The sequence below is a fragment of the Phalacrocorax carbo genome, chromosome 1 (assembly GCF_963921805.1).
Source record: "Phalacrocorax carbo chromosome 1, bPhaCar2.1, whole genome shotgun sequence".
Taxonomy (NCBI): Eukaryota; Metazoa; Chordata; class Aves; order Suliformes; family Phalacrocoracidae; genus Phalacrocorax; species Phalacrocorax carbo.
Genome location: NC_087513.1, coordinates 130568378 through 130582083, shown reverse-complemented (window position 1 = coordinate 130582083; position 13706 = coordinate 130568378). Strand labels below are relative to the sequence as shown.

At 42.4% G+C, this 13706-nt stretch overlaps 1 long non-coding RNA gene across 1 annotated transcript in view; it reads right to left on the bottom strand.

The window, feature by feature from the left end:
• The window catches only part of LOC135317790 (uncharacterized), a 190601-nt gene extending 177120 nt beyond the window's left edge, over positions 1-13481 (bottom strand). Inside the window, exon 1 of the long non-coding RNA XR_010376452.1 lies at positions 13295-13481. This is a non-coding gene — a long non-coding RNA (uncharacterized LOC135317790). The remainder of the gene's footprint in view (positions 1-13294) is intronic.
• Between the last annotated feature and the right edge of the window lie 225 nt (positions 13482-13706).

The following is a 13706-nucleotide window of genomic DNA, read 5'->3' as shown; positions in this document are numbered from 1 at the left end:
AGGATACAATCCTTCCCACCTGTGTAGTACTGTGGGACTATGGAATTCCCTCCGCTGTTTGAAGTACCTGGTTTCTAAGTCTTTGCTGCATTTTGGTTTTATTTGTGGTCTGGTAAGAGTCTCTTTTTTTCTTGCAAAAATATATCTTTTGTGATCTCATCTTTTCTTTCACCTGCCTCTTGTCACACAGACCTTTTGAGTGTGACAGTGGTTGCAATTTCCTTCCATCTTTCGTAGTTTCTTCTTTGAAATTAGCATCCCAGGTTTTAGAAATAAAAAACACCTCATATACTAGCTTCAGAGGGCCCATTTATATATAGCTTATGCATTTTATTCCTTCCCTATTAGGCATCTTCTTCATTTGGGCTTTCAATTACACAAAATTTCATCACAAGCAGAACTCTTCATTACATGGTGTTCAGACCAAACATTAAGCTGCAAAAAATCTTTATAGACAGAGTACACTGCACTTAATGTACATGCGATATGAAAGATTTTGTATATAAACAGCTTCTTAGCCCTAAGTAATATATTTCCAGAAACGTTTTTTTACAGAACTAATACTTCTCAATGTCCTACAGATCAATACACTATTTCTTTTAAAATGGTATGTATGTAATTTAATATTATAATAATATTTAAACTTAAAGCCTTTCCAATTCAATTCACTATTTAGCTTGTCATGTCTTATAAAGAAATTTATCTGACAACATGATTCCAAATACAGATTTCAGACTACGGTATTCCTTTCTGCAGAATAGATCTTCACATACTCACAGAAACACCACTTAAAGAGTTTAGAAGACATTAGGAAACACTTTCTACCCAAAGGCAATTGCACTTAAAAGAAAGAAGCAAAGTGTTTTACTGATTCTGATTCAGCTGCATGGAATTACAAAACAGCAGTAGATTTTTAGTTAGTTACAGATGGAAAAGGGCCTCTGTCATATCAGGCTGTGCAGAATAGCTATTTCTTTCCCTCTGTAATTTGTAAGTGGGCAGTAAATTACAAGCAACTTTTCCCCGTTATCAGTCTATCCTCAATTACCACAATCAACAAACTCACCACTTTGCTTTTTTATATCTTGCTTCTCCCTTTCTGTATCTTTTCTTCATCTTTTAAGAAGTAACTAGACATCAGGAAAACTCATCCTTTTATAAGATTTTCTGCCCTTGGCCACATAAGACTTTCAGTCCTAGACAGCTTCCCCAGGAATTATCTTTTCCTCCGTTAATTATACTCATGTTAATACAACATTTAGCTATAAACATATATATGAACATACATACACATGGACCCGTCTGTATTTACCTCTCTCTGAGCCAGCCTTGTGCTGGCAACATATGCCTCCCTGAACTAAGAGAGTGGGTTGGGGTTAAAGCTATGACAGCCAGCATGTTCTGAGATCTAAATTTGCATTATGGGAAGACACAGTTCAGCCTCTTTTAAAAAAGCACGCAAAATGTACTTTATGTAAAACATTTCTTCAGACAGAGTGTTAGAGCAGCTGAGGAATAGCTGGAGCTGAAACTCAGATGTGTTGCCGTGTGACTGCCTAAGCTCCAGGGCTCTGCTCTGACACAGCCCACCTGCCACATAAGACTTCGTCAGCGCAGATACACTGACGGTGGGGCCCACCCATGTCCCATAGCTATCGCAGGCCCATTGTTTTAATTCAGCTGCTTACAATCAGTCATAAGTCTGTCAAGATTCATGAGCACTTCTTAAATACAATTGTGGGAACAGGAGTTCAACTTCCAAGCCATTTTGCTCCATGACAAATAGTGCTGATCTTTAAAGCTTGGAAAAAAAGAATATTTTTATGACCTCACTGCAATTCTTTAGGGCTGTGACACTGATGTTTGTGGAAAGGGCAAAGTCTCACATAGTGTACATCTTGCTAATCCTTCCGGTGCTTGTGTTTAGGAGTCATCCATAAATAGCTACTGGTCATAGAAAATACTCATGCACCTACAGCTGGGTGCTACACTGCAACCAGAAAGCTCCTAATTAGTACCTCTCTCTTGGCATATATGTCCGTGCCATTGGCATGTATTTCTTTTCCATTGAGGCTGGTCATTCAGCAGCCAAATCTGCAGCAGGCATACTGCAAGCAGATAGGGCTGCCAGCCAGGCACAGCCAGCCAGTTTCTCCAGGACTCCTACCCCTCTGCTACATCCAGGGGCAGGGGAAAGGGGGTGCACCAGTAGGAGAAGCCTGAAGGGTTTACACCACTGCATGGGAGTAATGTACGTTACTGGTACAATTTAGTTACTGTAGCACCACACAGTGTAGATTACATGGTATGCTCCTGTTCTGACATTAAAAAAAACACAAGCCTTGCTTGGGTTTGATCAACATTTAACAAAACAGATGATAACTCTGATCAGTTTTGTGTTTTTCACAGTATTGGTTGTAAGCTTTACAATAAACCTCATGCTGTTTTTAACTTCTAAGTTTAAACATAAAATAATATTTCTAAGTTTATATTGGGTGTATCTCTGTCTGCATACAGTTCAGAGTAATAAGTGAAAGACAGAATTACTTCGGCTTTTTTTTCCCCCCCCAGAAAGTATCACACTTTTCCCTGGAACCCTGAAGCAGACAGACTCTTGCCAACTGCAATGTGCCACAGAAACAGGGACTTCAAGCTATTAGTCACTGATAGTCAGCAGTTTCAATTCCTAGTTATTGGATAAGTTGCAAGTGTAAGACGAAACGTGTTTCTCTATTCAACACAACAGATGTTTAATCATTTCACTAAGAAGGCAAGGTTGTTGAATTACCCTGCTAAAACCTCGATATACATTGTGGCAGGTTGGTGCAGTTATTTAAACAGAGATTAGACTGTCCCTTCTGAGGTTCTAATTAAGCTTGGTGTTAATGAAATGGTTTAATATTGTTAAACAGTTAATGGTAAGTATTCACTGAATACTACTTCTGTCTTTAGAAAGATACCAGTGATTGTGGAGAGCAAACTGATTCAACTACTAGATTTACAAACCTCAGCAAACAAACGTAAGGCTAACCTAAGTCAATATCTTTATACAGATGCTTTAATAACCAGAATACTCAGAGCAGACATGTCAGACAGGTAAACAGAATTCCCCTCAGATATCTGAGTTTGCAGTGTCTACCATCGGGCAGGTCACTGGCATACAGACATGCACAGCAGGAACCCTCTTGTCTTCTCAGTGAGGAAACTGATAGTCCTGGCTATGACTGAAACAGCCACATTCATTCTTTCAGCAAGATAGAGCAAGACAAAAAGAGATAAGGATGGTAATTTGTAGACTGTAACACTTAAAGACCTGGACACAAGACTAAGAGACCATTACACTAAGTCCCATTTGAACAACAGACAGCCCTTTATCAGAGGCACCTCCAATATAACTGTAAAACAGGAGGGCACAGCTCAGCACAGACTGGGGAAAGGCAAAAGAAAGCAACTGGATGTTCTTTTTAAGCCTGTCAGGACATTATCTTCTCTTAGAAGAAATTCAATGGGTGCCAAAAATTGCGGAGAAAAGATCATTTTAAGGCATGACTTCAAAGAGGAGAAAGAGATACTTCTACTGATGTTAGAAACAGCTCCTACATGTAAGCGTTGCTGTAACTGCTGGAGAATACAGACTATGCATGCTGTAGGGCTGCCAGGTAAACTGAAGACAGGAATTGAACATGAACAAAGGGTAAGCTTTCAATGCACTAACTAAAATAGGAAAAAAAACAGCTATTATTTTTATGGTCATATTAAAAAAATATAAATTTGCTCTTGAGAACAAGCATGGAAGGTCACATTTTCTGTTTCTAGTTTTATAAACTTTAAAAAATCTGTTTTAAAAAGGACTTATCACAGTTTTAAAAAAACATTTTTAGTATACTCCTAAAGCAAGCCTGAAATTTGGTTATACATTTGCTCTTGGGTACTTCCCAAGTTCTGTATTTAGTGGTGTCATCAGCATGGTCCAGTGTATACAGTGCAGCTTGGGATTCACAGATACTGGTCCTAGCTCTGCTTCTGGGCATGTCATTTCAAAGTCTTCTGCAAAGCAAGCCAGCTTCATTATTTTCAGTTTTAGTAGGATGGAAGGGTAAATTGTTCCTGTGGACAAAAGTGATATAGAAAAGGTAAATATAATTACTAACTTAACTAATTTTATATGAAGTACCTTGATCCAACTGAATAGCATTTTTCATTGCTGCGTTTTAATTAGCAAAAAGGTGAAAAACATGCAGGTGAACATTAACTGTTCCAGATGCAAGACTTTTTCATGCATTATTTCCACAGCCCTGTCAGTAGTGATCAGCATAATAAGAAAACAGACAGAGTGTCTGGGCTGTACTTAAACATGATGGACTTTCTAAAGAACAAATTTCTAAATTTTATTGATTCTTGAGAACATGGAGCAGAGCAGAACATGTCTCTGTACATCTGAGATCCCTCAGCCTAAGCGAGATCTCTAAGGTGTAATACTGAAGTTGCTTCTGCTTTATGTCACACACCACTTCAACACTAAGAAATTTCAGTATAATCTCAAGCAATCACTGCCCTGCAGAGAGCCACAAAATTCTCTCAAGGGGCAACAATATAAACACAGTCATGGGTTTTGGTGAAACCTCCGTCAAGAGAAGTCCAGAATTCCATCCAGCTCAAAGCAAGAATTTCATCCTAGCCCCTTACTGCTTTTATCCAGTTCAGAAAAGTTGCCTGAGTTGAGTGCTATGTTCAGCTGTTCTAGTTACAGGCCAAAACCACCTGTTTCAGAGAGCAGAAGGAATATGTAAGTCAAATTCCCATTCTCTCTGTCCTGGTAATTTAGGAGAGAGGAGTGCAATATACAGACATCTGCCAGGTTCTAAAATATATGTAGGACTTTCCCTGCTTCCATTCCTGACAATAAAAACTTTAACACAAAGCCAATTCTTTCATACAAATTCTGAGCAGAGCAAGAGGCTAAATTAAGTTTCATCCATGCCCAGAAACCTGAATACAGCTTCAAAGTTCTCTGAACAATTAAGCCCTTGCAGAGAGACACTCATGCTTCTATTGGAAATGTCTGTATTAAGCACAAAAAGATTGAATTTAGGTAATGTTTCTTACGTGACAGAAGCCCTCTTAGAGTTCAGATCTGAAAAACACAAGACACTGTGGAATCACATGCTTTTCTAACTAGACTTTCATTTTAAATAATGTTGGTACTGATATTGATATTCCAATGGTCAGTCTACCTGACTGTTACAAAGGCAAACCTTGCTTGGGTCCAGTTTCACTTTCCAGACACCGTATTTTGTTACACCTTTGCTGGCTACACTGAAAAATGCCTTTTCCCATCCTTATTCAGTACTGCCAAGCAAGCATCCAAGAGCCACACTAACTCACTGAAACCTTCATGATACACTACAGCTTGCACCCGCTTTACTAACACTGACATCTCTTTGCATCAGATAGCTATCCTCTTTCTTAACTTTCCCTTAGTCCTGTGGAAAACTGATATTGTTACCATCTAGGTCATCCATGAAAGTGCTAAATAGTTACTGATCATAACAAGTTCTTAGAGGATCCAACAGAGAGGCACATACTTAGTGAGGATTCCCCATCTACAGTCATGTTTCATAGCCTGTCTTCCAGCTTTTAGTCCATTTAAGAAGCATCGCATTGATTTCAGTCTAGTTACTTCATCAAAAAAACATGCCTCACAGAAATGTATTATATATTACTTCACAATGGCATTGATCAAACTGTATTTGTTATCTCTCAAATAAAAGAATAAAGAAAGGAATAAAGACCCAGGTTGATAAAATCTATTTTCCAAAAATCACGGGTGACTAGTCTGAAAGAATGATAGGAAGTCTAAATGTAGCCCAGTAGGACAATTTCTTTTAATTTTTCCAGGTCCAGAGCCAAATCGATAGGCTTTCAATTATCCAGAAGATTCCTTTTTAAAGCATTGGTGACAAATTCCCAAGTATGTAATTTCTCCATGTTCCAAAGCATACTGAAAAATTCAAGCTTCATAACCCACAGAACTCTCCAGTGAATTCCTTAAGAACTTCTGGGTATTAGTTGTCAGGTCCAGATGTTTAAATAAGCCTAATAGTAACAGTTCACACAGTAGCACAACAGTAGTTCACACAGTAGCACAGCAGCACAGCACAGGTGGAGGAGGGTGTTAAATACTTCATGATCACCACCAGCAGAGGTGCAGCAGCCTGTCCTTCACTGACATGTGAAGAAATAATTCAATGAATACTTTGTTCTAATTCTAATGGACATTTTTCACACAGCAATGGCCCATTCTTTTGTTCAGACCTCTTTTGTTCTTACTATGCTTCTTAAAAATAAATTTTAAAAAAAGCAAGAAAGAGATATTTCATCCATAACTCTATTTGCCGTTGAGCTTTTTGTGTGCCTTTATCCTTAAGTCCTTAACTAAAAGTCCTTAACTTTTATTTTATAAAACCTTCACACCCCTACCTTCTCACTTGGGGATTTCCATAGTAATAATTATTCATTTTTGAGTTTTCTTTGTCTTTTTGGTCATCAGGTTTAACATTCTCAGACAGAAAGAAAATGTTTCACTATTTTTTTGTCTTGAAACATTTTTTCAGCACTACAAAATTGGTCATCTACATAAACCAGTGAGACTAGGGACTTGGAATATATTTATTACAGAAAAACAGAATAAAATCATGATCACTTATGCCTAATTAGCTACTCATTAGTGATTTGTATGTCACACAGGGATATACTGTAGGCAAGGAAAAGCTGTGGTATTGCTGACTACAGCTACCATGACACTCAATACGGAACTATACCATCAAGGAAAATCCTTACATGCATCCCCCAGAGTCCCCTTCACTGCTGTTGAAAGTCACCTGAAAGATGCTGCTGAGGAAAGGCTAATGGCACAGGTGGGGGCCTTCTGCTGGTCACACCACTCAGCTCCTCAAGAAGCGGCAGCACAGACCAAATGGACTCCTGGCTCGTCCTGCAGTATCCCTACACGCCGGGTTTCTACAGAAGATGCTTTTTAATAGTCCTCCACATACACAGCACAGCAATCCTGCCCACGGCCCCCCATCCAAGGAAAGTTAAGTAGATCCCTGCTATTTCTAGGCATATTATCTTGGCTCTGGCCATCTGAGTTACACACTAGATAGCAACTTGAATGGCATTTTCAAGAGAAGACCCCAAAACATAAATTCAAGATCGGGACACAAAATTCAATTAATATCATACGCAGATCAAGTGAGGAAAAGAGAGTCTTAACCAGTACGCGCAAGACTGTAGACCGGAAGGGCTATATGTATCAGTGGTAGTTTATTATTTATACTATGTCCCATGACTATTCTTTCTGCCATGCAAAGATCCAATAAGCCTTTTCTGCTTTAGCAAAGAGTCATTTGCTAGATGTCGGTGAACTGTGTTTTCTGTTCTTCTGCAATAGCTATTCTCTGAAGGCTTAAACTGATTGTTCTTTAACCATATTGTCATTAAAGAAACGCCAGGAAGTTTATTTGTGGTTTATTAATACTGCAGAGGCCCCAAAGCAGTAAGATAATGTCCAGACTTCCAAAAAACAGGCTTGCCAACCATCCCCTTGGCCAGCTTCCAATTAAAGGAGGAACATAACAGCCAAGCTGCAGCCACAATGACTTCAGAAAGTGCTGAAAAAAGGTAGAACTGTCCAAGCTACACAGCCCCACTCCAATTTTATACAAACCAAAAAGAAACCCAAAATGCCACTTGTATTTCATTTGTAACATCACACAAAGTCCAGACTGGGTGTCTAAGAATATTTCCTCCCCAAATGCTTTTTCAGAGTTCAGGTTAGTGTTCTGAAACAAAAGACAAAGTTGCTAACACACTGCTTCATCCTACCATATTGTATTGTTAGCCAGTCGAGGGAGGTGATTGTCCCACTCTACCATGCGCTGGTGTGGCCTCACCTCGAGTGCTGTGTGCAGTTTTGGGCACCACAGTACATTAAGGATACAAAGCTACTAGAGAGTGTCCAGAGGAGGGCCATGAAGTTGGTGAAGGGTTTAGAGGGGAAACTGTATGAGGAGTGGCTCAAGTCACTTGGTTTGTTCAGGCTGGAGGAGACTGAGGGGAGACCTCATCGTGGTCTACAGCTTCCTCACAAGGGGAAGGCGCTGATCTCGTCTCTCTGGCAACCAATGACAGGACCCGAGAGAATAGCAGGAAGATGTGCCAGGGGAGGTTTAGGTTGGATATTAGGAAAAGGTTCTTCACCCAGAGGGTGGTGGAGCACTGGAACAGGCTCCCCAAGGAGGCAGTCACAGCACCAAGCCTGACGATATTCAAGAAGCACTTGGACAACGCCCTCAGAGACAAGGTGTGTCTTTTGGGGTTGTCCCGTGCAGGGACAGGAGTTGGACTCGATGATCTTTGCAGGTCCCTTCCAATCAGGACATTCTCTGATTCTATGATAAGCTTTTCTCTCTGCAAAATTTTGATAATTCTGTCTTCTGGGTTCCTCTTATCTTTTTGGTAAATAAGGCTACTGCCTTCCTAACTTATTGAAGCATTTATCCTCTCCTTTACTTTTGAAACACTGGGAAAACCACATCTGATTTAGCTAAAAGACATTTCTGAAGCCCTTCACTATAAAACTATTTTGGTGAAGACCAGGTGGACTCAGGTTTGTAGTTTCTGAGATCTCCTAAGTTTGCTCTCTGACACAAGAACACCTGCATTTCCTCCTTCATGGTGGAGCATCAAACAGTTTCCTTTTCAAGGTTCACACTTTCAGGTTTACATTGATCTCTGGAATGTTACAGGATGAAAAAGGGGGTTTAAAGCATTATTTTTCCCATGAAAAGTCGCTCAGCTTCTTCTGAAGGCACATTCTATTATGGAGCAGTCACTTTGTTTTCTGTGAAAATGAATGACCATACGATACATCAAAGTGCCCTATTGTATTCCTAAACAGAAAGAAGCTCACACCACAAAGTTTAGGCACAGATTTCAAAGGTATTGCAAGGCTATCCCTCACGATGGTTTGGGAAGGCAGGGAAGAGGGCACAGGAACTTCAGCAGGACAGATGTGCCCACTTCTGAGCATTCAGGACCAAGCCTCTCTGGCTGCTCTTGTCACCAGGCAATGTCCCCTTGCTACTTACTCCTCTGTACTCCAGAGATGAAAGCAGACACATTTCAGATGCGATTGCCTACCCCAGCTGTCTCAGCACTTCAGAAAGTTAGGAAATTCCTTTAATATAGAAATTGCCTTTAAAAGGGTGGCTGCGTGTTATTTCTGTTGCATATACACAGTTGTCACTATTTGACATTTGGGCAGCCTTTTTTCTTTTTCATAACATATGCAATGCCAGGAATAATGAGTTTACTGCGGCTCCAAGCCCTGTAAACACGAGGTGTTGATTTTTTTAGAGCATTCTAAACTGTGGAACTGCTTAATTAATGTCATACAATTTAAATCTACGAATTAGGTATCGGTGTTTCACCTGTAAACGTTTTTTCTTTAAAGGAATAAAATTGACCCTACCAACTGCACAATCGCAGGCAAAAATCTGGGAGCCTGACAGGCAGAAGACACTCACTTTTCGTGATGCACTGTTCCTCACCATCTCGACATCAGAACATTTCCATAGAGCTGTCACAGGGGCACCTGAGGTAAGGATCCCTAAGATTTATATTTAAACAGGAGTTTGGATGTCAGGAGACAGGTATTCTTAGGTCTTCCTAATGAGGTCATGAAGAATTTTGTTTTCAAACACTCAAACACTGTATTTCTGAGCTGTAAGTCTAATATTCCAAAATTATAACTGTGAAGAATCTGACGCTTTCTGGAGTGTGCTATCTTTGTAGTTATTAATCTAAAATATTCACCTAGCAGTGTCTGAAGTTAAGCACATTAAAAATATATTCAGTTATGTAAGACCGCACAATGCCAAGTACCAGAAGATTTGTAGATACTTGCTATCATTCTGAAAAACCGGTTTATTCATTTAGAAGAGTACTTTAATATTTGGGTTTCATCCCTGCCACCTAGCATTTCACAAATCACAATTTCACACGTATTTCCAAATATTTTTATGGTTCATTTAAGGTGGTGTCTGCCATTGAATATGTGTCCAGTTCTCCTGACATCCAAGATGAAACTATTGTTCAGTAAATTTTGTCATTTAGTTCACTGGAATTGGGATTTCGCTTCAAGCTTTGGCTTGACAAAACCAGGGATAACATCCTAAAAGTGTACATAGCGCTCATAAAGTGGACAACAATCTGAAGAATTAAGATCTGGTTTATTTATTCAGTGATGGCTGAGGAGACAGCCATAGCAGTCTTTCTGTATTCCTCCAATAATGCACAGGGACTTTTTTTTCTGAAGTGGTAGTAAACAGGAGGCCTAACCAATGGAATATTACTTCATAGTGCTAAATGCCAACTCATGTGTTATGTATTGTGTTTTCTTCATTCTATTCTAAGCTGTTATGAAAACATAAACAAACCCGAAACATTTGTTGCTGTGCTATGTATAGCTCAGCTCGCCATCCTTTCCGCTTTTTTATTATTTGAATCTGGAACAGGGAAGCTTTTCTTGAAGCAGTATTGTTTCTCCTTTGGGAAAAAAAAAAAATGGCAAGAGAAGACGAAGTATTTAAAAGCCTTGCATCTTACCGAGTACCCCTAGTTACAAATATGCTATAATCAACACACCTATCATTTCACGTAGAAAGAACCAGATGATGGTGGAATTCAATCAGTGCTAAGAAAGCGGGAATAGGGCTTACAAGAATGCTTACATCTGTCCCTAATTTGGTTGCACGCAAACCCACGATAATCTGCTTTATTGCCAAAGTCATCTAAAGAAATTGGGCACCAAGCAGCATAGGTAATCTCAAACTGGAGGCCCTCCAGCCTAATTAGACACAAATGCTCAGAAGGCCCAAGACTGAAATACGGCATGTAGATTTTTAAATGTATGAAGAGACAGAAGAGTCTCATTAGCAGCCGTCCAAGTGTATGTTTAAGCCTCTGAAGTTCCCTTTTTTGACTGAGGGAAGGAGTAAGCCATGTCTATGCCTGAGGCTAAGTACAAGGAAAAGCATTCTGCTCCTTCTGGAATGGCCCAGATCTCCCAGCTCCCACCCCAGCATGCTCCTCTCGGGCTTTGCACAATTCCTGGCCACTCTCTTTGCAAAGACAACCCCACAGTCAGCAAGCTGATTTAGCATCAGTAATGCTGTGAAAGCCAAAACATTAGAAGTTATTGAAAAATAAGACAAAGAAGCTATCCTGTGAAGAGTTTAAAGAGATATTGGTTCATTTTTCATTATTGAGTAGATACGTTTCTTAAATAAGTTAGTCACAGTGTTTTGCCAGAAGCCATAAAAGTGATAATTTCCCTTATTTCAAACCTCTGAATGTTTTTTGTTTTTCTGGCATCAAACAACTACTGTTGGCTACTTTCTGATTACAAGCTTGCATCTGCTTTGTAGGACAATGCAAAATTATGAGTAAATTAAAGAAACAGAGCAGAAGTCCATGACAATTTTAAGGCAGAACGGCTGTGGCAGAAAAAGCCACACGTGACACAGAACTGACCTCCATGTTGCAGATTTCAGGAACGCTAGGGGACCATCTATTTTTGGAAACGTAACAACTACACTTAATGAATCAGAGGGTGTGATAGAAATGTTTTTCTCAAGTTATCTTCCTCTAAGTTATTTGGGGGAACAATGCAAGGTAACAGATTATTTCCTTTTTGAATTGAGCTTTTACATTATCAGGAAATATCACACTGGCCACAGAATTATAAACAACTCCTGGTTTTAGTAAAATAAAGGGAGCCTTGTGCTCCTTTTCTTCTTCTGCAAACATTACACAAAGGAAACACAGGGACGCAGCAGAGTCCAGAGATCTTGTGTGCAATAAAAAATTGTGGATAAAGCCTTCTGTTAATTGACATTCAAGGTCAATTTGTATCTTTGTGATGCTGTGGCCTATTTGCTATTGCTGTATTAGTGCCTGAGGTCACCAGTCAGCCCCGTTTTCTTGATAAGTTTTATGGGAAGACTATTTCACTTCAGGAGCAAGCACTACTGAAGCATTACTGTTACAAAACAAACAGGCAAATTTTAAGGGGGGATAATTTTTTTAAAGAACTTTTCTTAAAGATTATTTTTTACATTTTTGTAAAAAATATTTTGTTTGTTTGTTTTTGTAAAGGTTTGCTTTAAGGATATGTACCAGGACATCCATTGTTCTCTTTTACCCTTCCCTGTGCTTTAGGCTTGAGATTCAGGGAAAGAAGAAAATAAAGTGGTAGGAAAGGAGTTACTTGGCCACAACATGGCAAGCCTTACAGTACTGCCCATCTCTGTCTGACCTCACCCAGCAGCGAATATTGGAGGTGATGCCTGGCACTGAGAGGCTGTTTCCTGCCGTGCATCCCGGGATGTGACCAAGGCATCCCCTCTGGTAGGGGACCCGCAACCCGCCGAGGGAACAGAGCTTTGGACGGCGGGCACGTCTGTCTACAGGGGCACGCGCAGACAGACATGAGCTCACCGCCCACACAGGAGCCAGCTCCCGTCCAGGAGCCACATAGCCTCATTACAGCAAACCTGTGCCCAACCTGATGCGTCTGTGCCCAGCAGAAGCCGAGATTAACCGGCAGGCATCCATATATACATGCCTGGGCCACCAGACAGACAGCCTGGCAGGTGCTAAGATGGAGTGCACGGACCGGGCACCCCGGCAGCCGGGGTGCCGAGCACTCCCGTGTTGACAGGCAGGAGAAAGGGCACCAGTGAGGCCGCTGACCTGCCAACCTTCACTGAGGATAAATGTAACCACAAGGAAATTAAGTGGGAAGCAGACAACCCTTTGCCAGCTGATACAGGCAAAGGGGAGATGCCGCCTCGCTGAGCCCAGGCCCACGCAAAAGCCAAGCGGGCTCCGGGGGCACGCGCAGGGTCGGGTGGCTGGGTGGCGGTGGGGGCAGCGGGCACACACGCCTGCTGGAAAAAGCCGCCCAGGCACAAGGAGGCCTGTGGCAGCGAAGCTAAGCGGGGTGACGAAGCCAAGCGGGGTGGCGGAGCCAAGCAGGGGGAAGCCAGTGAGCCCCGACCCCAGGGAAACGGGGCCCTTCTCCGGGCTGAGGAGCTGCACCCTAACCGCGAGTCCTTGGGCTCTGGGTGAGGCATGCCATGGCCCCGGGTCAGCCCCTGCACCTGACCCCGAGAGCTGTCCCAGGTCCCCTCCAACCCCTGCCCCCGCACCGGCAGCGCCCCCTTACCTTCCCGCTGCGGGCGGGGGCGGCTCCTAGCCTGGACCCCAGCTCCCTTCTGAGAGTGGGCGGCGGGACTGGCCCGGGGGCTGCGGGGGTGGCGGCCGGCCCCCTGCCTGACCCTGCCCGGTCGCCCCCGGCCGGCGAGGCGGCGCCAGGGCCCGCCAGCGGCGCGGCAGGGCGCGTAACGGGGAAACCCCGGCTGCCCCGGCCGCCGCGGCGGGCGCCTACCTGTTGCCAGGGAAACCCAGGTGTCTCCTCAGCCGCGGCCTTCCCCGGCGGGCGGCAGCTCGGCCCGCCCCGCTACCGTTCCCGCAGCCGTGGCGGGACCCCGGGGCTGGAGCGGCGGTGGGGACGCGGCGGGGAGGAGGGGTGTGAGGGGTCCGCGGGGGTGGCGGTGCTTGCAGCTCCCGGGGCCGGC